The sequence below is a fragment of the Aristolochia californica genome, unplaced genomic scaffold, assembly GCF_029961685.1.
Source record: "Aristolochia californica isolate CCGP_79_NKW_82.1479 unplaced genomic scaffold, dmAriCali1.0.hap1 SCAF_8, whole genome shotgun sequence".
NCBI classification, from domain to species: Eukaryota; Viridiplantae; Streptophyta; class Magnoliopsida; order Piperales; family Aristolochiaceae; genus Aristolochia; species Aristolochia californica.
The window spans coordinates 3,107,631-3,122,670 of NW_027182279.1; the positions used below are offsets into that span (position 1 = coordinate 3,107,631).

A 15,040-nucleotide genomic window follows, 5' to 3' on the forward strand; every position below is an offset into this window, starting at 1 on the left:
AGAAAAAGATAAAAAGAACAATTAAGTCAAAATGCACCAACATATCGAGTTTCATTCAAAAAGGTGAATTATACAAATCGTATGGTGGCGGCAGCTGAAACCCTAACACAGTCCATACCCAACAAACAGAAAAGGGGATGACATTAAATAAGCTTGAAAGGGAGCGGCCAAGGAGTGGACCTGGGGACCTCCACCCTGTCTTTGATCCGCTCGATCTTCTTGTCCTTCTTCGGTCGAGCGTTACCATATGAGGCCTTGAAGCGCTTGCCCTTCTTCGTCCTCTTGTCGCCGCGGGCGCACAAGACCGGCAGCGTCGGCGCTCTCTCTGCCGACATCATGATTCGCCTGACCACCGCGCCGCACCCCTGCATGGCCATTACCAACCAACCCGCCACTCACAGCAACAGAGCCGTCTTCACTCACTTCTTAGTTCCTACCAAGGAGTCTGGAGGGAGGACGAGGTTTCCACCTTGCTGTCTGTGTCGAACTCAGAAGGTCCATGTTGGGCTTCAAGTAGGTACGACTTCTAAGGATGAGACCAGATAGGCTTCATCGGCCCATTTATCATTTCTTAGGCCCATTTTTCTAGCATGAGTTCTTCATTCCTCCCAGTGAACCTCTACGCAATTGAGGCTTTCTGAGCCCATGCAATTCTATTTGTCCAGGTCTCTTAACTGATTTGGATACTTATACAGTGAGCAGCTTGTTGGAACCCCTCTGACAAGAGCTTCGACCATGAGATCCAAAAACGCCAAACAACTTCTGCAGGATGATCTCCCAGAAACTCCATAAAAATAAAGCTGTTGTTATGGCCAGGATGTGAAATATAGCATATCTGTTACATCACTTCTGTTGTAAATGAGCATGCCATGTGCAGCAGATGTGTGCAACCACTTCTTTTATATCATTGCAACTGCAGTTGTTAACCTGGCTGGGATGCCCATAAGTACAAGATGATCTCCTGAGGTTAGTTAATGGTTGTTTAGTTGCACCTGAGAAATCAGTTAAAATTCTGCAGTTTTGGACCAGTGATAATTTCAGGTTGTCATATAATTGATGCAGATCAAGAGAGAGAGAAAGCAAAGTAGGATCAATGTCACTTCTAAGGTCATAATCTTTACCTTAAGTTGATAAATATAGACCTAAGTTTCCAGTAACATTTTGTAGGATGCAATTTATAGCTTTCCTTTGTTCTACAAACTACACAGCACAATTTCCTGTAGTTTGAAACAGTAACAAGTAATACAGACAGGATGGACTGCCTACGTAAGTGGGTATTTGAGGTTATTCTAACACCTGCATTTAACTTTTGAAGGTTGTAGATCTGATAAACCAATCAAAAGAAGATGTTTGTCCCTCAGTTTTGGTCAGTGCAACAGCTGTTGGTTATTATGGTATGTTTTAGCTGCTGCAATTTGCCTTTTTATTATTTATGGTTGGACTGATTCCTTAGTAGAGACCCTATAATTGGTTCATATTTATCTGAAACCACATAGGAAATATTGAGTAGGGTTCTTCTGTGTTTAGCTGCTATGTGATCCACAGAGGACATACTACTGCTTTCATGTCCAAAGCATAGTTATCCTTTGGCAAGCTAAGATCAATCAATCATTTTCATCCTTCTACAAAGATTATGGCAAGCGAAGATCAAGCAATCATTTTCATTCTTCTACAAAGATTATGGCTTATTCAAACTTGTTACAGTATTGAGTCTGAAAACCCTTGAAGTTCCAATCACTTCTTTTCTGTTCTGTTCAACAGCCCAAACTCCAAACTCATTTGGTGATGACACTAAATGAACACATCCACCATTTAGACGGCTCAATCTCTGGCATTGAAGTGCCTGCGTGGAATATAAGTAAATTTTTTCATATCATCAAATGAATGTGGAAAGAAAAAAAATTTAAAGAAAAGTTTTTATTGGACTTATACATTTTATCTTGATTATCTTGAATGCATTAATCATTTTCTTAACTAGTTAAGAGCATATATCTTCAGAACTAAAATAACCTGCTCATGTAAATTCTCTAGCCATGGTCCACAAGCAGCAACATTGACTAGCAATGCAAATGTCAATGTGTGAAAGTTGCTTGAGCATATGGCTCATCCTGTATTTTGTGTGTATATATCATGTCAAGCTTGTGGTGTTGCTTCTAGTGCAAGAGCCAGTTACATGCAGATTCCTACTTTTGAGTGTGGGTGTGTTCGACAGCAATGTGGTACTGTTCCAGTCATTATATCTTCATAGTTTGCTTGTTTGTTTGTGTATTCCTTAAAGCCATTATGAAATAAAAATCAAAGAGCTAAGGGCTGATAAATTCCTCTATTCAGAAACAGCTGGTTGAAATTTAATTAGTTGTACTGGGTAATTGCTTCTATGCATCAAAAGAAGTCCACGCTCCTGCTTAGCAAATCAGGATAACAGGTCTCTTATACCGTGCCATGTCACTCTCTTAGAAGCTGTTCTATGGTTCCTAATGATTGGGATCAACACAGGTGTGAGTTTTTTTAAGCTGGTCTCATCCTGATCCTGCAACATTAAACCCTTTTTGCACCCTTGATCATATCACTAGATTCTATTTCTGTGAATCTTGGTTTACTTTTTTTTTTTTTTTCTGTTCAGTTTGGCCACTTGTATGATTGTAATGCAAAGTGTGAAGACAAACAGAAGAAAAAAGTTAAGCACTAATATTTGAAAAATGAAAAAAACTCAAGCTATGTAACAAATAAAACCAAAAGTTATTCATTACATAGTTCTTCTTGCTCTCCTTTTCTTTTATCATCAAAGAAGGTGTATTTTTCATTTAAGTAAAAACTCTGCTGCTTTCAGCCCCCTTCTCCCTTCCTTTCTTTCATTTTTCTCTTATTTTTTTCTACTTCTTTATTGCCTTTTCCTTTTTATACATCCACAGGCACCAGTGAAACTCAAGTATTTGATGAGAGAAGTCCTTCAGGAAATGACTATCTAGCAGAGGTAAGAATCCTGAACTGATCAGCATTTTGAAGCTACTTATCATTATCATCATCGTTATCATTATCATCATCATCATCATTTCTTATTTTGTGGACTGTTACATTATTAGTAGCAGAAAGTGATTTCCTCACATGGTTGCGTTATGTAATTTCTGGAAAAGAGAAGAACTTCATTGACTTGATGTAATTTGAGTATAATGAGCCTCTATTTATAATAGAGGCAAGTAGAATCCATTTAGAATTAAACTAACTTTGTCCCAATTACACCCAAAGTTTAACATTTAACCATAAGTCCTAGCATAATTAAACAACTAAACATAAATAGAAGACTAAAATAACTAAAACACCTTTTAACTGAAACTCTTCTTTGAGACCTCCTCCTGTGAAACTCCTGTAAGACTCCACCATATTAATTCTGGTTCTGTGAGACTTCTTGTTATGAGAGTCATGTAAGACTTTTCTATATTTGCTCTTCAACGCTCCCTCTCAAGTTGGAGTTTATAACTTCAACTTGAAATGAAAATGATTTTTGGTCTTCAATTTTCTTTTGTTAAAAAAAAAAAACTCCTCATAGATGCAAAACTTCATCTTTATGCAAAAAACTTCATCTTTTGTGCTCTCCCTATCTTGAATATTTTGGTCACATAAAAATTACTACAACATGTGAAACAAAATACCTCTTTCTTGTACTTCTTCCCCTCATGCCAGGGATAAAAAGGCCATAGAGACCTAGCTTGGACAAAACACGATATGGGAGAAGAAAATCACTCCTAGTTGTACGATAAAATTCCATACACCAGTTAAAACGTTCATTGTCTGAAACACACTCTGCTCCATTTTAAAGGCAAAAAACGACCCAACTTTAGGGCACAACAAAGAGACTACTAACTTTTTAAGGGTAGCTCAAACATAAATCACGTCTTGGATGAAGAACATGTCAAGATATTTCCGAAGATGATTTTATTTCCCGATTATTTTCGTACAGAGAAGGAGAGAACTTAGGGAACATATAGTCCTATAAGTGATAATCAAAAAATTACAAAAATGCCCCTATTCTTATTTTACATATATATATATATATATATATATATATATATGTTAACATCCCCCCTCAAATAGATGTTGGTAAGTCAACTAGCTACAATTTGCTAACCAAAAATTAATGCCGTTGTCGAGTTATTGCTTTGGTGAAGACATCAGCCACTTGGAGATCCGAAAAAATGTAAGGAAAAGATATCACTCGACTCTCCAAGGTATCTTGGATAGAATGACAATCAACCTCAATGTGCTTAGTGCATTCATGGAAAACGGGATTGGTGGCAATTTGAATAGTACTAGTGTTATCAGCATGAAGAGGGGTAGAAGTAATCTGAGGAAAATCAAGCTCTGAAAGAAGACCACGTGGCCATACAATCTCAGAACAAGCAATAGACATGGCACGGTACTCGGCCTCAGTAGAGGATTTTGAAACACGATCTTGTTTCTTACATCTCCAAGAAATTAAAGCATCACCTAAAAACATACACCAACCCGTGGTAGATCGATGTGTATCTGGACACCCAGCCCAATCAGCATCACTATAAGCAACTAGTTGAAGGGATGAGCCTGTCGGAAAGAATAACCCACGAGTAGGAGAACCTCGAAGATAGCAGATGATGCGTCAAACTGTAGCCATATGGAGATGCCGAGGAGAAGACATAAACTGACTGACCTGATGAACTACATATGAGATATCAGGGCGGGTAGTGATCAAGTAGATGAGACTCTCAACCAGGTGCTGATAGAGAGTAGGGTCATCTAGAAGGTCCCCTTCATCTTTCTTGTATTTGACATTGACCTCCATAGGAGTATCAACCGAAGAAGTGTCCTCCAAACCAGCCAAGGTAATAATATCTTGAATATACTTATGTTAGTTTAAGAAAATAGCATTGGCCCGATGATGTACTTCCAATCCTAAGAAGTAGGTGAGCTGGCCAAGATCTTGTCAGAATGGTTCCGTCCACTCTTGGTAGAGTCTTTGTTTTCCGCATCTAACAGACCGATCTTTCGGGTTGTATTGGTTAGGCATCTGACTCAGAACTCTGAAGTTAAGCGAGCTTGGGCAAGAGTAGTACTAGGATGGGTGACCTCCTAGGAAGTCCTATTGCCTAGGTGTTTGTTAGATCTTTCATATGAAAAGTGGCATGCAACAGCTACTAAACCTTAGTAATCAAACCAAAGTCGGTGCCAATAATTATAGTATCATCCACATAAACCAAGAGAAGGACTATACCCGATGCAGACTTGTGGAGTAAGAGAGAAAAATCATATTGACTTTGTGTAAGCCTAAAGGTAAGAAGCGTACTGCAAAACTTCTCAAACCAAGCCCGCTTGCTTGAGTCCATATAGAGAACGCCTTAGCTTATAGACATCATGAGGAGAAGTAGTCATACCACAAGGAAGTTTCATGTAGATCTCTTCTTGAAGGTCACCGTGAAGAAAGGTGTTCTTCACATCTATCTGATGCAGTTGCCACAACTGGGAAGCAACAATAGCTAAAATAGTTCTAATCGTGGTCATTTTGGCAATAGGAGCAAATGTACCTTTATAATCTATCTTATATTACTATTTGTTGCCCAGAGCTACTAGGCAAGCTTTGTACCAATCCAAAGAGCCATCAGAGCGAAGTTTTACAGAGAAAACCCATTTACTCCCAAGAGGCTTAATTGTAGGGAGCAAAGAACAATATCCCAAATGTGATTCTCCTCAAGAGCTCGAAGTTATGTTTGCATTGCATTCTACCAACACTCATGTTCCATGGCCTGTTTGTAACAAGTGAGAATGGAAATAGAGGATAAGGTAGCCACATGAGAGATAGTGGAGGAGAAACCATACCAATGAGGAGGCCGAGAAGGGCGAGTAGATCGACGAAGAGCAGAGGAAGCTAGAGCAGGAGTAGGAGCAGGCACCTGGACAAGATCGTGAGGGGGCACAAAGGAAGTGGAACCAGACTCATGTCTACTACGTCTTCCATACACAAAACCAGGTTTGAACATTTTCACAATTATCGGAGAATCATCAAAGCTAGGCAGAAGAGATAAAGATGCAGATGGCAGCTCAACATGAGATGGAAAAAAATATTGATTTTCAAAAAAAAGCACATTCTGAGAAACACGTATACTATGAGCATGTGGATCATAACAAACATAACCCTTTTGAGGTATAACATAACCAAGAAAAGCATACTTAACTAATTGAGTTGTAAGTTTATGTCATTCATGAGTAGGGAAATGCACAAAACAAACACAACCAAATGTCCAAATATTTGAATATGAAAGAGAATGGTCAAACAACTTAAAGAAGGGAGGAGCATGATGTAATGTAGGAGAAGGTAAGCGATTGATCAAATGAACCGAAGTAGAAAGTGCTTTACACAAAAAATGAGAAGGAAAAGATGATTCCAAGTAAAAGGGTTCTGACCACATCAAGAAAGTGACGATTTTTTCACTCAGCAACACCATTTTGTTGCGGTGTCAAAGGACAAGAACGCTAAGAGACAATTCCTTTGCTTTGAAGAAAGTCCTGAAACTCATTAGACATGTATTCGCCGCCAGAACCAGAGCGCAAGAAAATGCTTAAATACTAAAAAAACTTCGGCCTTAGCCCGTAAAAAGTAAACCCAAGTAAATCGACTATAGTCATCAATAAAGGTGACAAAGTACTTTAATGCGCATGAAAAACAACAGGTGTAATCCCCCAAACATCAGTACGTATAATATCAAAACATTGTTAAACATGAGATGTATGATGAGGAAAAGGTAGAACTTCACTTTTGTCAAGTTGCATGATGGACATTCAAAAGAAAGATCATGAGAAGAACATGTTTTATGTCCCAATACACCAGAATTAAATAATTTTTGAAGTACATCAGAGTTTGGGTGACTTAGACATTTATGCTACATCTTAGGTCCAGAACCAACAACATTATATGCAAAGGCAAAGAAAGGAAAACTAGGACTAATGGTGGAAGGAAGAACATAAAGAGGAAAAAGTCGTTCCACTTTAGGCCCCTTCGCGATTATCATCCCTGACACTTGATCCTGCACAACACAACCAGATTGAGAGAAATGGACATTAGAATTATCATTTACCAATTGACCAACAAAAATAAGATTTGTGGAGAGGTCAGGAGACACAAAAACATCAGTCAAGCAAGAGGAAAGATCACCAACAACACTGATAGGCATAGAATTGTCATCAGCGGTGTTAATTTTTTTATTTCTGACATTGGAAAGAGAAACAACAGTATTGGTGATATGGTTAGAAGCTCCAGAGTCAAAATACCATAACTTAGAAGAAACTTTATGATTACCTGAGAGCCCAAAAGTAGAGAAAACAAAAATGATCATCTGTTGTACCATCTCAAGAGTGAGTATGTTCGGGTTTGCTGAGGTTGTAGGTGCTGCAGGAATAGGAACAACTGGTGAGGCAGCAAGCAATGTAGTAGAACTAGAGGCACCAGTGGAGGCATGATAAGCAGTGCCCTGCTTCCTTTCAGGTCTAATGGGGAAGGCAGAGATGCTATGACCCTGTTTCTTGTAGTAGTTACAGAACTTCCTAGGGCAATCCCGAGCAATATGACCAAAAGTTTTACAACTAAAGCACTGAACAACACGCATGTCTCCTCCCTTATTCCTCCCTTGTGCTACATAAGCCACAGTAACAGGGGCACTAACATTAGCCCGATATTCCATTCCAGTCTGAGTTACGATACGCTGCTCCTCACGAAGAAGTTCACTGAAACAAGCATCCAAAGATGGTACATAATGACGATTCATCATATTAGACTGTGCAATTTCAAAATCGGAACAGAGCTTCATCAAGAATTGATCTCTCTTGCTGGTTTCATGCATTGCTTGAATAGCAGAGAGAGCTGCAACGGGAACATCAGAATAAACAATGTCTGCATAGTCAACCCAAAGGTTTTGAAAACCAGAAAAATATTCCTAAATGGAGAGACTTCCTTGTGTGAAATTAGCTATCTCATACTCTAATTGAAAACATTGAGCCGTGTTGTCTTGATGGTAAACCTTGGCGAGGTAACTCCACATGTCAGCTGCATTTCTATAGGGCCTCAGATTGAGAACAAAGTGAGGTTCAACGGAGCCAAGGATCTAGGTCATGACCCTAACATCCTTGACTGTCCACTTGGACAAAGCCTCGGCCTCTCGAGGTGCGAGATCACTCCCATCTATATGACCCCATAACTCTTTTCCCATAACGAATAAATGAAGCTGAAATTCCCAAGCAGTGCAATTTTTACCTGTGAAACGGATAGGGAACGAGTCTAACCTATCAGATGACATGATAAAATCCAGATGACACCTCTTTGGACAAAAACCCACAAATTTCAAAAAAGAAACACCCTATTGTATTTCTTTTCTCACCCGATTGACAGAAACAAGTCTGATTTGGAATTTTTTTTCACATGAAAGAGAATATGATAGTTCTCTATTTCGGATTAACCCCTTATAAGAGGTTAGCCCACTGTAATGACAATAAGTGTTGATGGAACTCCAAACCAGAGATGGCTCCAGAATGCGAGATTATAATTGGAGATGCCCCTGCTATCTTGCTCACAAATTATTAAGTTTGTTGCAGAACCCAGCAATGAAAGGTTTCCAACAACTGTGCTCACCCACGCCAATATGAGCCATGCCTTCTTTGCTTCAGCTGTAGAAATGGCCGCTGCAGATGTTGTAACATGTGTACCGAGCAGAAGAATCTTCGTGGAGTGGACCTTTGGCTCCCGTCGAACACCAAAAACGAAGATGTTCTCGTTGAACACCAAAAAAATTATCTGAGAGAGGAACCTCCAAAATCCGAGATAAAACCCAGATGGTGCCACAAGACCCTCTGAAATCCACTACAAATTGAGAACCGAGAAAGAGGGAAAGATAACTGACCTCTGAGAGTACAATGTTGAACCGATGATCTCCAACGCCGAACTGAGACCGCCGAGGGCGCCGAACAAGCTCGAAAAAAAAATCAGGGCGTGGAACGAAGCTCTGATACCATGTCAAGATATTTTTGAAGATATTTTATTTCCCGATTATTTTCATACAGAGAAGGAGAGAACTTAGAGGGCGTTAGTGCGCAACGTAAGTGAAATATAATTTCACTTACGCTAGGGAAAGTGGGCCGAAATGCGTTAGTGCTCCCAGTAAGTGACGGGGGAAAGTGAAATACAGTTGTATTTCATTTTCCCCCATTTCAGGCATAAAATGATGGTAAGTGAAATCCGAGGGGTCGAGCTTGGATTTCACTTACCATCGCTCAAATACATCTCGCTATCGGGGAGGAACCTTTGTCGAACGAGGGTTTCAAAGAAATTATTTTTTTCCCTCACTCGTTCGTGACATTCAGCGATTTCAATCGCCCTACGACCTTATCTCTGACGCTCCTCTCACCGTCCCCAGCTTCGACGACCTTCGGCAACATCTCTCCCCTCTTTCAACCTCTTTGACTCCTTCCTCGCTCGCGACCTTCGGGGATTTCAATTGCCCCCTCTGCAACCTCTCCCCGGTGTTTGATTCTCTTCCTCTCGCCGTCCCCAGCACCGACGAGCGTCGCCGAACCAGTCTCCCCTCTCTGCAACCTCTCTGGCTCGATTTAAGGTATTTATGAAGTTATTTGAAGGCACATTGTCGACTTCTTGTGCACTTTGGTGATGAAAAATTATTTTCTGGCCTTTGTTGAAAGTAATTTAATGAGGGTAGATAAAATGAAATAGGAGAAATAGAATAAAATGAAACAGAGCTACATTTTTTACAGGGTCAATGCAGTGTAAAGATTTTTAGGTTGTCTTCATCTCAAATTTACTGATTTTCTTTCTCAAAACCCCACTGTTATTTTTAATCTGTCTACAACACTATATGATTTTATCCGAGGCTCTTCTGTCTAATATGCTATATATTTCATGTTAACAATGTTTAACTTCTTGTGGTGATAGTAAAGAGAATAATAGTTTCATATATTATTACATTGATGAAGATGATGCAATCAGAGAGATCCCAACACCCAACATTACAGAGTCTCCAAGTGATGCTCCTCTGAAAAGCAAAACACCAAGCAAGGATAGGGATAGAACTTCTTCTACTCAGCGTAGGAAGAGATTCGAACCATTAGTTGAAAATGCTAACAGAATCGTTGAGGCTATTAACAATATGTCATCAACCCTTAAAGACATCTTTACTCCAGTTGAACCTCCATGGACTTGCTCGAGACCAAGCTAAGAAGGATATGTTTATGAAGATGAAACAAAAAGATCAATATAACTGGTTGATGGCTAAATTTAATGCAATGTAATAGACTCAGACAGATGTTGACAGTTTTAACCTATATTTATGAGACATATTTAATTTTGTATGAATGACATTGATTATTGAGTATTTCTGGTCAATAGTGAATGTGTTTGAACCATGTTTTCATTATTCAATGTCTAGTATTGCAGGTACCCATGGATAATCTACCAGATAGAGAGAAAATATGTATCTGTATTGTAGCTTATACAGTTGTACTTGTCCTTGTCCATTCATACTTAAATGATTATAATAGGCAAGTACAACGTTCTTATCATATGGGTGGTCCACAATATTTAAAGAAAGCATTAGAAAGATCGCCTATTAAATTTCGAAAAGTGTATAGGATGAATAAAACTATTTTTCTCAAGTTGGCTGGAATCTTGAAAAGTAGAGGACTTCTATTTGATACAACTGTGGAAGAACAACTTGCATATTTTTGTATCATTATTGGTCAACAACAATTTTACAGTGTCACTTCAGAGATGTTTGAAAGATCAAATTGGACAATTAGTAAGTATTTTCACAAGGTGTTAAATACTATTATCAGACTACAATCTTATTACATCAAACGACCTTCAAGACGTACTCATTCAAAGATCTTGAACAGTGATATATATTATCCATATTTTAATGTAAATATAAAGTAGTTTGATGATTAATTTTCAGTTACTATATAAATATATATTTTTATTAATGAGTTTTTTATTAGGATTGTATTGGTGTCATTGATGGTACTTATATTAAAGCACATATCCCATCAGATGAACAAGTAAGATTCTGGAACATAAAGGGTTTTCTTTCACAAAATGTAATGGCAACATGTACATTTGACATGCAATTCACATATATACTTGCTGGATGGGAGGGATCAGCAGCCGATTCACGTGTATTGAAGTCAGCATTAACCAGACGAGATAAAATTTATGTTCCTGAAGGTAAATATCGCATAGAAGATTACATGGATTTATTTGAAGATGAAGAAAATGATTTTGGTGTAGATAACAATGAAAGTGATAATGAAGATAGTGATAGTAATGATGATGTTGAGGATGATGTGGACACTCAGAGGGAGTTCGCAATACAATCTACAAGAGCATCATATTATCGAGATGTTTTAGCAATTTAGATGTGGAAAAATTATTGACTATTATATTTTAATGCCACTAAATATTTTTTGTGTTGTACTTTTGTATGAACAGATATATTTTTTTATATTAAAAAGGTGATTGAGTTATATTTGTATTATTTTTATTTTTATTATTACGATATTTGTATAATTATTTCATTTTTAGATATTGCAAAATTAAAATTTGATTACAATTTTAATAATATAAAAGTAAGCATTTGTTTAATAATTATATTTAATATATTTTATTTATTTACTAATATTAATTTAATTTTCTGATAGTCATATATATCAAAATATTTTATTTAATAAATAATCTATATTCACTTTACACCACACTTTCCATTGTGCACACTAACACAAGCAAGTACTTTACACTACATTTTCCATTGCGCACCCTAACACAAACAAGTACTTTTCATTATATTTCATTTCCCTCTACACTTACATTGTGCCCTAACCCCCCCCCCCCCCCCCCCCCGCCCTTAGGGAACATATAGTCCCATAAGTGATAATCACAAAATTACAATAATGCCCCTATTCCTATTTTACACATATATATATATATATATACATATAGTCCCATAAGTGATAATCACAAAATTACAATAATGCCCCTATTCCTATTTTACATATATATATATATATATGCTAACCAAACAAAGGACTTTACTCAAGATGGATGTTACACACACTCCTATACTTTTTTCGATAGTGGGTCTAGGTATTGCTTTGAAGTGATAAAAACACAAGATGATAAACTGAATAAATATTAAAGGAAAATCACTTTCACCGAAAGGCAACGACTATGTAACACTCATACTTCCAAAGTGACCTTTTTTTTTTGAAAACTAGGGGAGTTGAACTTAATAAATTTGACTAAGTATAACTTTTTTGGGGTGACCACAATTTTTCAAAGTTAATTATGCGGAAGATATACAATCAAGTAACAAAAACGCAAAACTTGAAAGCAATATCAAAGAAAAATATTGCATACCTTGAATGAGCACATCATGGAATCATTAAGTCTGACCAAAACTCTCTGATTAGAAGATAACTTTGGCTAAAAAACTTGGACTTTAGAAGAAAAAGAAACCCAGTTCACATTAATGCATGGAGAGATAATAAGAGAAAAAATAGGAAAAAATGAGAGATTTTCGGTAGAACTAACCTTTGATACTTCTGATATCAATATTTTAAAAAATATAGTTCAAATCACAAAAGGTTTATTGCTTAAGAAACTAGAGTCAAATATCTTTAAATTGATACCTAATTTGACATAAAAAACTTTGTTCTTGAATCTTTTATGACTTCTTGATTTTCTTCGTTATGTTGTTTGATGACCCTTGCCAACTCCAATGCGAATATCTCCTTAAAAATAGATTAGTTTGATATAAAATTTATTCTTATGAAACTAGACTTTAATTCATTTCATCCAAGTATAGTTTTTTATACTTCTTTTGAGAGAAAAATCTGATAGACTTTGGACTTTTTAATTTGGTCTAACCGAGTACTCTTTCTTCTTTGACCAGCATGACCATTGACTCTTCTGAGATCAATATCTCCCTCTAAAAAACTCAGATTAAGAATTAGTTGCATAGGTAAGAAAATAGTTTTATAGATCTTTCTTTTGATATATAATTCTCCATATAAAATCTCGTTCTTGATGGTAGAAACGGCTCAAAGGTTGAAGTTTTCTACTGCTGCTCGAACCTCTCTTACAATCTGACCTTTAAATATCAATTTCTCTTTGTATAAAACTCCAATTTCCAAACTTCTTTTTTTTTCTTTGGAAAATAGATTTGAAAATCTTTTTGTTAATATATAATTTATCAATATGAAAAGTTCAATATAGAGGTGCAAACGCCAAGAAAACAACTGGTACTGTGACAGGAATGAAAAAAAAATATAGAATATGAGCCTAAACTACTTGAGATGATAGGTCAGAAAAGGATCACATTATGTTTGTGGGTTGACCAAGTCAACTCACAGAACTTGCTCTGATACCATGTTGAATTTTTGGAAAAGAGAAAAACTTCACTGACTTGATGTAATTTGAGTACAATGAGCCTCGACAAGTAGAATCTAATTATAATTAAACTAACCATGTCCCAATTACACCCAAAGACACTTAAAATAAGTCCTAGCATAATTAAACAAGTGAACATAAATAGAAGATTAAAATAACTAAAACACCTTATAACTGAAACTCTTCTTTGAGACCTCCTGTGAGACTCCTGTAAAACTTCACGATATTAATTCTGACTTTATGAGACTTCTTGCTGTGAGAGTCATGTAAGACTCTTCCATATTTGTTCTTCAATAACGTCAGACCTTGATGATTAACAATACAAATTTTCAGGTATGTAGAGAATGGGAAGCAAGGGCATTGAAAGTAAATAAGGATGTAAGATTGTTGCTTATTTGCATTGGGGTTGTCCTCGGCAAAGACGGTGGTGCTTTAGGTATGATTCCTTTCTTACATGTTTTTTAGATACACAATTTGAACAATTATCTTTAAGATTTGCTTGTCACTGTTAGGCTTGGAATATGTCTAGATTATGCCAGATATCCTAATGTTTAGATCTTGTTCGGATGTATTATTTAGGAACTAGATTCAGATCGACCTCTTTCAAGAACCAAAGGCATGTTTTGGGCCCAACAATGTTGGGCTTGGATTGGTGAATTTAACTAAATCATTTGGATGATGAAAGTCCTGAAAGTCTTGTTTCAATTTGCTCTCTCGCATTGAGTAATATATCCCTGTGACAATTTTGATGTGTGGGTTACTTTCTGGTAAAGCCAAAATGATTCCTCTTTTCAAGATGTTTGCTGGTGAACCCCTTGGCACTGGAAAACAATGGTAATATTCTTTAACAAAGCACTATAAAAGCATTGTAGTCTCTTGTGTCTCAGATGCTGAGGGGAAAAGTTGATAAGCTTGAACAATCCTGATTTAACAAGTAAAATTGATTAGAATATGGGAGTCAACCCTTTGTTGGGACAAAATAATATCAGTAGTGTGGAGAGTTTGATGTTCACTTTGCTTTTTGCATGTCAGAATATGAAATGATCCTCATTTTGATTTTTCCCAATTGTTCAGGTTTTCATGGATTCATGTGGATGACTTTGTGAACCTCATCTATGAATCTCTTTCAAACCCCTCTTATAAAGGTACCATGCAAACTGATTAGCACAACTTCATCTATTAATTTTAGTGCTAAAATTTACCGATGACAGGGAGTATCAATGGAACTGCACCGAACCCTGTCAGGTTGGCAGAGATGTGTGCACATTTAGGTGAAGTCTTGGGCCGGCCCTCATGGCTACCTGTACCTGATTTCGCCCTTAAGGCGGTCCTATGTGAAGGTGCTGCTGTTATATGTACTCTCTTCCTTCCTCTTTTATAAAAATCATCTTATCCTCAAGTTACTTGGTAAGAAGCTGTAATGACTTCATTAAGTGGTTATAGGTTTTGGACGGGCAAAGGGTGCTTCCTACTAGAGCCGAGGAGTTGGGTTTCTCATTCAGATATCCCTGCGTCAAAGACGCACTCAAGTCCATCGTATCCCCTGTGAAGCTAAGTCAATCTTTTTAG

General features: G+C 37.2%; 1 pseudogene; it reads left to right on the forward strand.

The window, feature by feature from the left end:
• Positions 1 to 858: 858 nt before the first annotated feature.
• LOC137939436 (epimerase family protein SDR39U1 homolog, chloroplastic-like) lies at positions 859 to 15,040 on the forward strand (annotated as a pseudogene).